This window comes from Mustela putorius, unplaced genomic scaffold (assembly GCF_011764305.1).
Source record: "Mustela putorius furo isolate JIRA1106 unplaced genomic scaffold, ASM1176430v1.1 tig00003923_pilon_pilon_pilon, whole genome shotgun sequence".
Taxonomy (NCBI): Eukaryota; Metazoa; Chordata; class Mammalia; order Carnivora; family Mustelidae; genus Mustela; species Mustela putorius.
In genome coordinates this window covers 11,381,289-11,391,504 of record NW_025422068.1, presented here as the reverse complement: position 1 = coordinate 11,391,504, position 10,216 = coordinate 11,381,289, and positions in this window count along the sequence as shown.

The window sequence follows — 10,216 nt, the reverse complement described above, 5'->3', positions numbered from 1 at the left end:
TTTACGAGCAACATTCTGGACAAGACATTTCTTTCTCAATTGAATTGCCTTAGGAGTTGTCAAAAATTGTTTAATTGTATGTAGGTCAATTTCTGTCAACTCTATTCTGTTCCATTGTTGTGTATATCTATCCTTTCTTCCATACCACAATGTCCCAATTATGCTGATTTTCTAGGAAGTCTTAGAATCCTAAAAAAGGATTTTAGGAAGTAGTGAAACAATTTTGTGTGATACTAGATTTCCTTTTGTTCGAACCCATAGAATGGACACCAAGAGTGAACCCTAATGTAAACTACTGGCTTTGAGTGATAATGGTGTGTCAGTGTAGGTTCATGGATTTTAACAAAGGACCCACTCTCTGGGGAATGTTCATAGTGGAGGAGGCTGGGCCTGTCTGTGTGGATGAGGGGATCTATGGGAAGCCTCAGTTCTTTGCACTCAAGTTTGCTTTGGTCCAAAAACTGCTCTAAAAATAAAGTCTTTAAAAAATGCAAAAACAACAATAAAAAAGAATGGGGTAAGAATAAGGTGTGTGGCTTCAAACTTTATTCCTATAAATTTCATAATTGCTTTTTTCTTATGTTTCCCTTGTTTTTCCTATGTATTTTTGGAATTAGCTTGTCTATATCTCTGAATGAAGCTTTTGGGATTTTGGTTGGGATTCTTTTCAATCTATAGATCTAATTGGGGAAAACTGCCCTCATCATTAGTGATGCTTTCAATCTATGAACACACTTTGTATTTTCTTGTATTTGAAACTTCTTATTTTCCTACATCACATTTTGTAGTTTTCAGTGTATAGCTCCCGCTTATATTTTGTTGTTTTTACCTAAGTATTTCATTTATTTGTTTTGATGTAATTTTACTGAAAAAAAAATTTAATTTTAATTTTTCATTACCAGAACACAGGGTTACTTTTGTAAAGTGGACTTCCTTTTTGTGACATTTCACTGATTATTAGTTGAGGAGGGTTTTTTTTGTTTTTTTTTTGTTTGTTTGTTTGTTTTTTTACGTGGTTTGTTTTTTTTTTTTAAGATTTTATTTATTCTTCAGAGAGAGAGGGAGAGAGAGCAAGCACAGGCAGACAGAATGGCAGGCAGAGGCTGAGGGAGAAGCAGGCTCCCTGCTGAGCAAGGAGCCCGATGTGGGACTCGATCCCAGGACGCTGGGATCATGACCTGAGCCTAAGGCAGCTGCTCAACCAACTGAGCCACCCAGGCGTCCCTAGTTGAGGAGTTTTTTATGGATGTGTTAAGATATTGTATTTTAAGATTTTATTTATTTATTTGACAGAGAGAGAGAGACATCAAAAGTAGGCAGAGAGGCAGGCAGAGAGAGAGGGGGAAGCAGAATTCTTGCTGAGCACAGAGCTGGATGTGGGAGAGGGAGAGGCTCCATCCCAGGATCCTGAGATCATGACCTGAGCCAAAGGCAGAGGCTTAACACACTAAGCCACCCAGGCGCCCCGTGTTGAGATTTTTTGGTGAAAAACTTATGTCTCCTTTGGACAGGGGGAGTTTTGTTTTTTTTCTTTCCAGTAAGTATACCTTTCTTTTAGTCTTATTGCACAAAGTGAGATCTCAAGTAGCATGTAGTATAGATTGCTGAGAGAGGATATCCTTGTCTTGTTCTTGCTATTAGGAGAAAGCAATTAGTCTTTTAATAACATGATTAAGAATGATATTAGCTGTAGGGTTTTTGTTAGTTTATTTGTTAAAAAGAATCATTTTCATTAGCTTAAGGAAGTTCTATTATTAGCTTATGAAAGTTTTTTTTTTAAGATTTATTTACTTTTTAAGATTTTATTTATTTATTTGACAGAGAGAGAGATCACAAGTAGGCAGAGAGGCAGGCAGAAAGAGAGGCGGAAGCAGGCTCCCTGTTGAGCTGAATGCTCTATGCGGGGCTCAATCCCAGGACCCTGAGATCATGACCTGGGCCGAAGGCAGAGGCTCAACCCACTGAGACACCCAGGCACCCAAGACTTATTTATTTTTAGAGAGATAGAGTTTGTGAAGCAGACTCCCTGTTGAGAGGGGAGCCTGATGAGGGCTTAATCCCAGGACACTGAGATCATGACCTCGACCAAAATCAAGAGCCAGATGCTCAACCAATTAGCCACCTGCACCATCTCTGAAAGTTTTTTTTTTTTTTTAATAGTAAATGAATGGTAAGTATTACTGAAATGTTTTCCTGCATCTATTGAGATTGTTACTGGTTATTTCTCATTGCATCTTATTGCAATCCTATGTGTTAGAGTGATTAAATTTTTTTTCCCCTACTGTTCACAGAGGAAACTCTCTCAGAGTTTTGATTCCTGGAGAGAATCTCACTTGGTTGTGATGTATCAGCCTTGTCACATATTGCTGTGACTGTTGCCAACATTTATGAATACTGCCATGCTTATATCCACGAAGGTTGCTTCCTTAGTCTTCTAATTGCTTGTAATTGTGTTTTATTTTCTTGGTTTGGTACTGAGGTGTACTGGCTTCATGAAATGAGTCAGAAGGTGTGCCTTCCTCTTCTGGAAGACCTTTATAGAATTAGTACTATTTCTTTTTTAAATGTTTGGTGGAATTTACTAGTAAAAATATAGACCTGGAATTTTTCCTTCCTTCTGCCTTCCCTCCTTCTTTCATTCCTTCCTTCTTTTTATCCTTCCTTCCTTCTCTCTTCTTTTTGGGAAACATTTTAGTTAATAGTAAGGATTGGTTGGACTGTCTCCTTTGGTAGTTTGTGTCTCTCAAAGAATTAGTATATTTTGTGAAAGTTGTTAAATTTGTGAACATAGAGCTCTTAGTATTCCTTATTATCCTTTTAATGTCCATGGGAACAGGATTGATGTCCCACATTTCATTTATTCTGTTGATAATTTAGTCTTGTCTCTTTGTTTTGCTCAGTCTGACTAGCAGCTTATCAGATTTATTGATCACTTGAAACAGCTGACTTCCTCATGTTGATTTGTAAATTTGTAAACCGTAATATTAGCTATTGTGTTATTTTACTTTCCAGTATACAATATAATGATTCAAATATTCCACAGGCTATCGAGGGCTCCTTGTGATAAGTGCACTCCTTAATCCCCATCACATACTTAACCTGTCTCCTGAGTACAGCAGGAAACTAGGGGCTTGGCATTCATTAGCTGCAGTGGCGGGGCCCTGGTGGGGTCCAGTGGTGGCAATGAGCAGGGCAGCCATGGCTGAGCATGCAGAGGCTGGGGTGGAGTGAGGTAGCCTCTTGGGGTGTATAGCAGCTAGACAGGACACATGTGGCATATCTATATTTGCACGGAGCTGTCAATCCTAGGCCAGTTACCCAATGGTTGGTGGGAGCACAGTTGCTTTAGAGGCACTGGCCAGGGGCTCGGTGTTTGGCAGCAGCAGTGGCCAGGGGCACACTACATGTGTGTAGTGTCTAGGTGGGGTGCACGTGGCACTAGCAGTACTTGCACTAGCCCTGGTGGTGCACACTGGCAGCAGGTGAGGGAGCAAGTGTCTGTGCAGGGCCTCCTGTAATACAGGTGGCTCCGCGCCTATGCTGAGGGGCAGGGGAAAAAATGGCACTTGTCAGCTCCTTTGTTCTTGGAGGAGTCTACCCACAGTCTCTCAAATCCTGACAAAGACATCTCCCTCCTGTTTACCCCAGGCATTGTACAAACTATGCATTCTGTGTTCCCTCTCTGCTGGCTGTTGTCTCTTTAAAGGTGGGGACCCATCTTTCACTGTCCCTCCAGGCTTACCCAGTGATGAGCCAGCTGAGTTTTAAAGCTGCAGGCTCCAAGTCCTGCTGGTTGTACAAACTTTTGGAATTCAGTCCATCTGGTTTTTGCGGCCCTGTGTTATGGAGACTTGTTTTCCCTTGTGTGGGCTCCCTGGAGTTTCCCCTCCCCACATGGCTACAACAGACTCTCCATAGTTAATCCTAGAGAGGAGGCCATATGCAAAATAGAAGGAAGGGCAGAGATGCAGTCAAGAACAAAACTCCCAGTGTCCTTAACCACAAAGTGGAAGGACACCACAAACACAGAGAAGGAAGAGGAACAGAGCCCACATCAGGCACACCAGACATGGGGTCCTGGCATGAGGAAGATGAGTACCCATAACATTTGCTTTGAAGCCAAAGGAGCTTAAGTGTAGGAGTTTTTATAATCAGTGGTGCTTAACAACAGGTACTTGAAAAGTCATCAGACTCAGCTCTGGGTGAGCCAAAGGTCATAGGAAACTGGCCCCAGATCTTCAAGAAACAGCATAAACAAACGACACTGTTGAGATACAGTTAGATGCAGAGGTCTCAAAAGTCTCCTGGGGTGCACAGGAAGGAGATTTAGTTACTAATCTCAGAATGTGCACTGGAGGGCCAAGCATCTTTAGGAGACTTCTCCAAGAACAAAGGAGCTGCTGAGTGCCACTTCTCTCTCCACTGCCACCTAGTTACCAGAACACCTGCAGTACCAGCATGAGCCCTTTCTACAGAGCTTGCTAGCATTACATGAACCACCTCCACATTCTGGAGTGTACCTCCCGTATCCAACATGTCTCATTTGTGCAGGAGTCCCTCCAAAGTATCTCCAGAGGGATCTAATCCTTCATGTAACCCTGGTAGGGGTCAGGGACCAAAACCTACCTTAGCACTGCGAACCCCACCTCCATGTATTCCAGTGGACTTGTTTCCGTCAATCCGCCCCACCTAGCAGAAGTCCCTCGAAAGCAGTTCCTGATTTCCCTCATTCTGCAAGCAGCTCCAGCTGTGTCCTGCTCCACTCCAGAGTGACTTTTAGTCCATAGATAAGGGGAGATAAACACACATATGAGTTTAATTACAGTCATAGCAGTGGGCGAGGGACAGATGTCTGTTCTGCCTTCCAGTCCAGCCCACTAAGAAAAACCTCACTGGAGGCTGCACAAGGGGAAGCCTTGTATTGAGGGGTCACTACAACCCTAAGACAAACTGTGGGCAGACATCTGGCCTGACTGCAGACTACCCACAACTAAAGCCTCAGGGACAACTTAAGGAGAGTATTCTGCTGTTTGGTGTGACAATAGTCCTGCCAAGTGGACTGTGAGCAGGCATCTGCTCTGACTCAAATACAAACCCAGAGAGCCTCCAAAAGCCCCCTTAAGAGAACAGGTACTATAGAGAAAGCAAATGGGGCCAGAGCAGTCAGCTGGAATGAAAGCAAATCCATTTTAATCATATTAAGTAGGACACACAGAACACACATGACACACTAGAGATGCACCTGTTTCTGGTGAGCAGGAGACATCGGACTATGGTGCATTACAGGACCTCTTCTTCTTAAAGACACTGCTTATAAGGTCAGGAGACCTAGCTGACTTTTCTACTGCATAGAATCATACACAGAGGGTTAGACAAAATAAGGAGAAGGAGAATATATACCAAATGAAAGCCAGGACAAAATAACAGTAAAGGAGCTAACTGAAATGGAGTTAAGAAATACACTTGATAGATAATTCAAGGTAATGATCATAAATATAATGCTGACATTGAGAAGAGTAGAAGATCTCATACAGTGACAAGATAGAAAGGAAGAGTAGAGGTACTCATGGGTTGCTCAGTCAGTTAAGAGTCTGACTTTGGCTTAGGTCATGATCTCAAGGTCTTAGCCCTGCATCAGGTTCTCCACTTGGAGGAGAGTTTCTTCTCTCTCTCCCTTTGCCTCTCCCCCTCCTGTGCTTCCTCTCTCTCAGTCAAAGAAATAAATAATTAAAAAAAATAAAGAGTAGAAGATCTCACTCAGTGACCAGACAAAAAGAGAAAATATGAAATAAAAACCAGTAAGACATGAAGAACTCAATAACTTTTATTAAAAATTTACTAGAGTGAAGAAAAAATAGAGTAGAAATAATAGAAGAATAGACCAATGGCCCAGAAGACAGAGTAATAAAAAGGAACCAGGAAGAAGAGAAAAAAGAAAAGAGAGTGGCAAAAAATGGGAATTAATTGATTAAGGAAACTTGGTGACATAATAAATGTAATAAGATTCCCATTGAGGGATCCCAGAGGGAGAAGAGAGATTTAAAAAATTATTTTAAATCAACTTTTGGGATTTCATCAAGATCAAAAGATTCTGCACAGCAAAGGAAACAGGCAACAATATCATCCCACAGAATGGGAGAAGATATTTGCAAATGACACAGTAGACAAAGGGCTGATATCCAACATGTATAAAGAACTTCTTAAGCTCCACACCCAAAAACCAGATAATCAAGTCAAAAAATGTCCAGAAGACATGAACAGACACTTCTCCAATGAAGACATACAAATGTCTAGGAGACACATGAAAAAAATGTTCATCCTCATTAGCCATCAGTGAAATTTAAATCAAAACCACACTGAGATACCATCTTACATTAGTTAGAACAGCCAAAATTCACAAGGCAAGAAACAGCAAATGTTGGATAAGATGTGGAGAAAGGGGAACTCTCTTACACTGTAGGTGGGGATGCAAGTTGGTGCAGCCACTTTGGAATACAGTGTGAAGGTTCCTCAAAAAATTCAAAATAGAGCTATCTTATGACCAGGCAATTGCACTGCTGGGTATTTACCCCAAAGATACAGCTATAGTGAAAATAAGGGGTATGTGCACCCCAGTGTTCATAGCAGCAGGTGCCACAATTGCCAAACTGTGGAAAGAGCCAAGATGCCCTTCAACAGACAAATGGATAAAGAAGACGTGGTCCATATATTCTATAGAATATTACTCAGCCATCAGAAAGGATGAATACCCAACTTTTGTATCAACATGGATGGGACTGGAGGAGATTATGCTGAGTGAAATAAGTCAAGCAGAGAGAGTCAGTTATCATATAGTTTCACTTACTTGTGGAGCATAAGGAATAACACAAAGAACATTAGGAGACAGGAGGGAAAAGAAAGGGGGGAAATTAGAGGGCATGATGAACAAAGAGAGACTGTGTACTCTGAGAAACAAACTGAGGGTTTTAGAGGGGAGGTGGGTGGGGGGATGGTTGAGCCTGGTGGAGGGTATTAAGGAGGGCATGTATTGGGTGCCTGGGTGGCTCAGTGAGCTAAACCCTCTGCCTTCAGATCAGGTCATGATCCCAGGGTCCTGAGATTAAGTCCCACATTGGGCTCTCTGCTCAGCAGGGAGCCTGCTTCCCCCTTTCTCTGCCTGCCTCTCTGCCTATTGTGATCTCTCTGTGTCATATAAATAAATAAAAAATCTTTAAAAAAAGGGGGAGGCACGTATTGCATGGAGCACTGGGTGTTATACATAAACAATGAATCTTGGAACAGTGCATCAAAAACTAATGACATACTGTATGGTGACTAACAGAACATAATAAAAATAATGATACAAAATAGAACAGAAGGAGAGATAAGGGTTTCCCAGAGAAAATAAACTTGGAGGAATTCATCACCACAAAATCAGTATTATAAGAAATGTTAAAGGGAAATCTGAGTGGAAAGAAAAGGCCATAATCAGGACTAAGAAAAATAAGGAAGGAAGAAATTTCACAGGCAAATACAAACATAACAAATGTATTAGGCTAATCGCTTACAAGACCAATCTCGAGGTTAAAGCAGAAAGGCAGTAAAATCAATTATATCTATAAAAATCAGTCAAGGGATTCATAGCTAAAAGGGTGTAAAGGCTGACTCCATATATATAAAGCATTGGGGTACAAGGCATAATGAATGGGTTCAAACTTAAGTGACCATCAACTTAATAAAGGCTGCTATGTGCACAACATTTACATGCAAACCTAATGCTAACCACAAATCTAAACCCTGTAATCAATATACAAAAAATAAAGAGAAAGGAATCTAAGTATATCACTAAAAAATGCCATCAAACTATAAGAGAGCGAAAGAAAAAGGAAGAGAGAAGAACTAAAAATACAAGCATACTTATAAAAAATGACAGTAAAAAAGACAAGCATATTTATCAATCAACAATTTGGTTGTAAAACAACCACATGTTCCAAACAAAAGACATATATGAGTGAGAGCATAAAAAAGCAAGACCCATGTATAATCTGTCTACAAGAGACTCAGTTCAGATGAAAATATTCATGCAGATTGAAAGCAAACTTATGCAGAAACATTTTTCATGCAAATGGAAGTAAGAATACCAGAGCAGCAATACTTATATCAGGCAAAATAGTCTTTAAAACGAATATTGTTGGAAAAGACAAAGAAGGATATACATTATCATAAAAAAAAGAGTTCAAGAAGACGATTTGTATACACCCAACATGGGAGCACCCAGATATGTAACCCAAGTATCAACACACATACAGGGAATAATCATAAGGAATACGATACTAGGGGACTTGAACATTCCACTGACATCAATGGCTAGATCATCCAAACAAAAAAAATCAAGAAGAAAACAGTGGCTTTGAATGACACGCTGGACTAGATGGATGTAACAGATACATCAGAAGATGGCATTCTAACCAGCAGAATGCAGATTGTTTTCAAGTTTAAATTAAAAAAAATACATGAAGAGGAATGAAAATGAAAACACAGTGGTCCAAAATCTTAGGGATGAAGAGAAACTATTCTAAGATGGAAAACTGTGGCAATACAGGCCTATGTCAAGAACAACAACAACAGCAAATCTCACGAAAGCAAGCTAATCCTACATCTAAAGGAGCTAGAAACACAAGAAACAAAACACAGCACTAGACAGGGAAGGGCGTAATGAAGATTATGAATGTAATAAACACAACTGAAATCAATCAGTCAATCAATCAATCAATCCCCCAACAATTGAAAAGATCAATGAAAGAAGGAGCTAGTTCTCTGAAAAGATCAACAAGAATGATAAATGTTTAGCCAGACTCATGAGAGAAAGAGGGAGGGAGAGAGAGAGAGACATAGAGACAAGAGGATTTAAATAATCAAAATCAGAAGATAAGGAAAAGTAACTACTGACACCTCAGAAAGTTAAAGGACTGTAAGAGAACACATTGGACAGCCTAGGAAAAAAAAGGCTAAATTGTTAGAAACATACACCCTTCCAAACCTCATGCAAGAAAGAATAGAAAATGTGAAAAGATTGATACCTAGCAATGAAATGGGATTATAATTCAAAACACTCCCAGCAAAGTCCAGGACCACATACCTTCAAAGATGAATTCTATTAAACAGTTAAGAAGAGTTAATAACCTATTCCTCTGAAACAATTTCAAAAAACAGAAGAGGAAGGAAAACTTCCAAATTCATTCTGAGAGGCCAGCATTACCCTCAGACCAAAAGTAGATAAAGACATTATAAAAAAAAGGAAACAACTGGACACTAGCTCTGATGAATACAGATGCAAAATGCTCAAAAAGATTAAATAAACTTAACCAAGGAGGCAAAAGACCTGTACTTGGAAAACTATAACACACTGATGAAGGACATCGGAGATGACACAGACACATGGAAATATATACCACACTCATGGACTGGAAAACTCAATAAATGTTAAACATCTAAAATATGTAACACAATGTGCAGATTCAATGCAAGCCCTATCAAAATACAAATAAACAGACCTAAAAAAAAGAACCCTTAGAAGAGTCCTCAAATTTTAAAATTGGAATCACAAAATACTTTGAATATTCAAAGCAAACTTGAAAAAAAAAAAAGAGAACAAATCTGGAGATACCATAATTCCAGATTTCAAGATATACTAGAAAGTGTCATAATCAAAACAACATGGTATGGGTACAAAAATAGACACAATATCACTGGAACAGAATAGAGGCCCCAGAAGTAAACTCACAATTATATGCTCTATGAATCTATGCAATGGGAAAAAGACATTCTCTTCAACAAATGGAGTCGGGAAAACTGGAAAACTACATGCAAAACCATGAAACCGGACCAGTTTCTGACATCATATGTAAAAGTAAACTCAAATGCATTAAAGACCTAAATGTGAGATCTGACACCATAAAAATCTTTAGGAGAGAACGCAAGAAGTGTCCAACTTTAGTTATAGCAACATTTTTTGAGGCCAGGGAAATAAAATAAAAAATAAACTATTGGGACCACATTAAAAAAAAAAAAAGAAGGTTTGTACAGTGAAGGAAACCATGAACTAATCAAAAAGACAATCTACTGAATAGACAATATTTGGTAATGATCTATCCAATGAGGGGTTAATATCCTAACTGATGAAACTCAACACCAAAACCTCCCAAATAATCCAATTTCAAAAATAAGCAGAAGACAT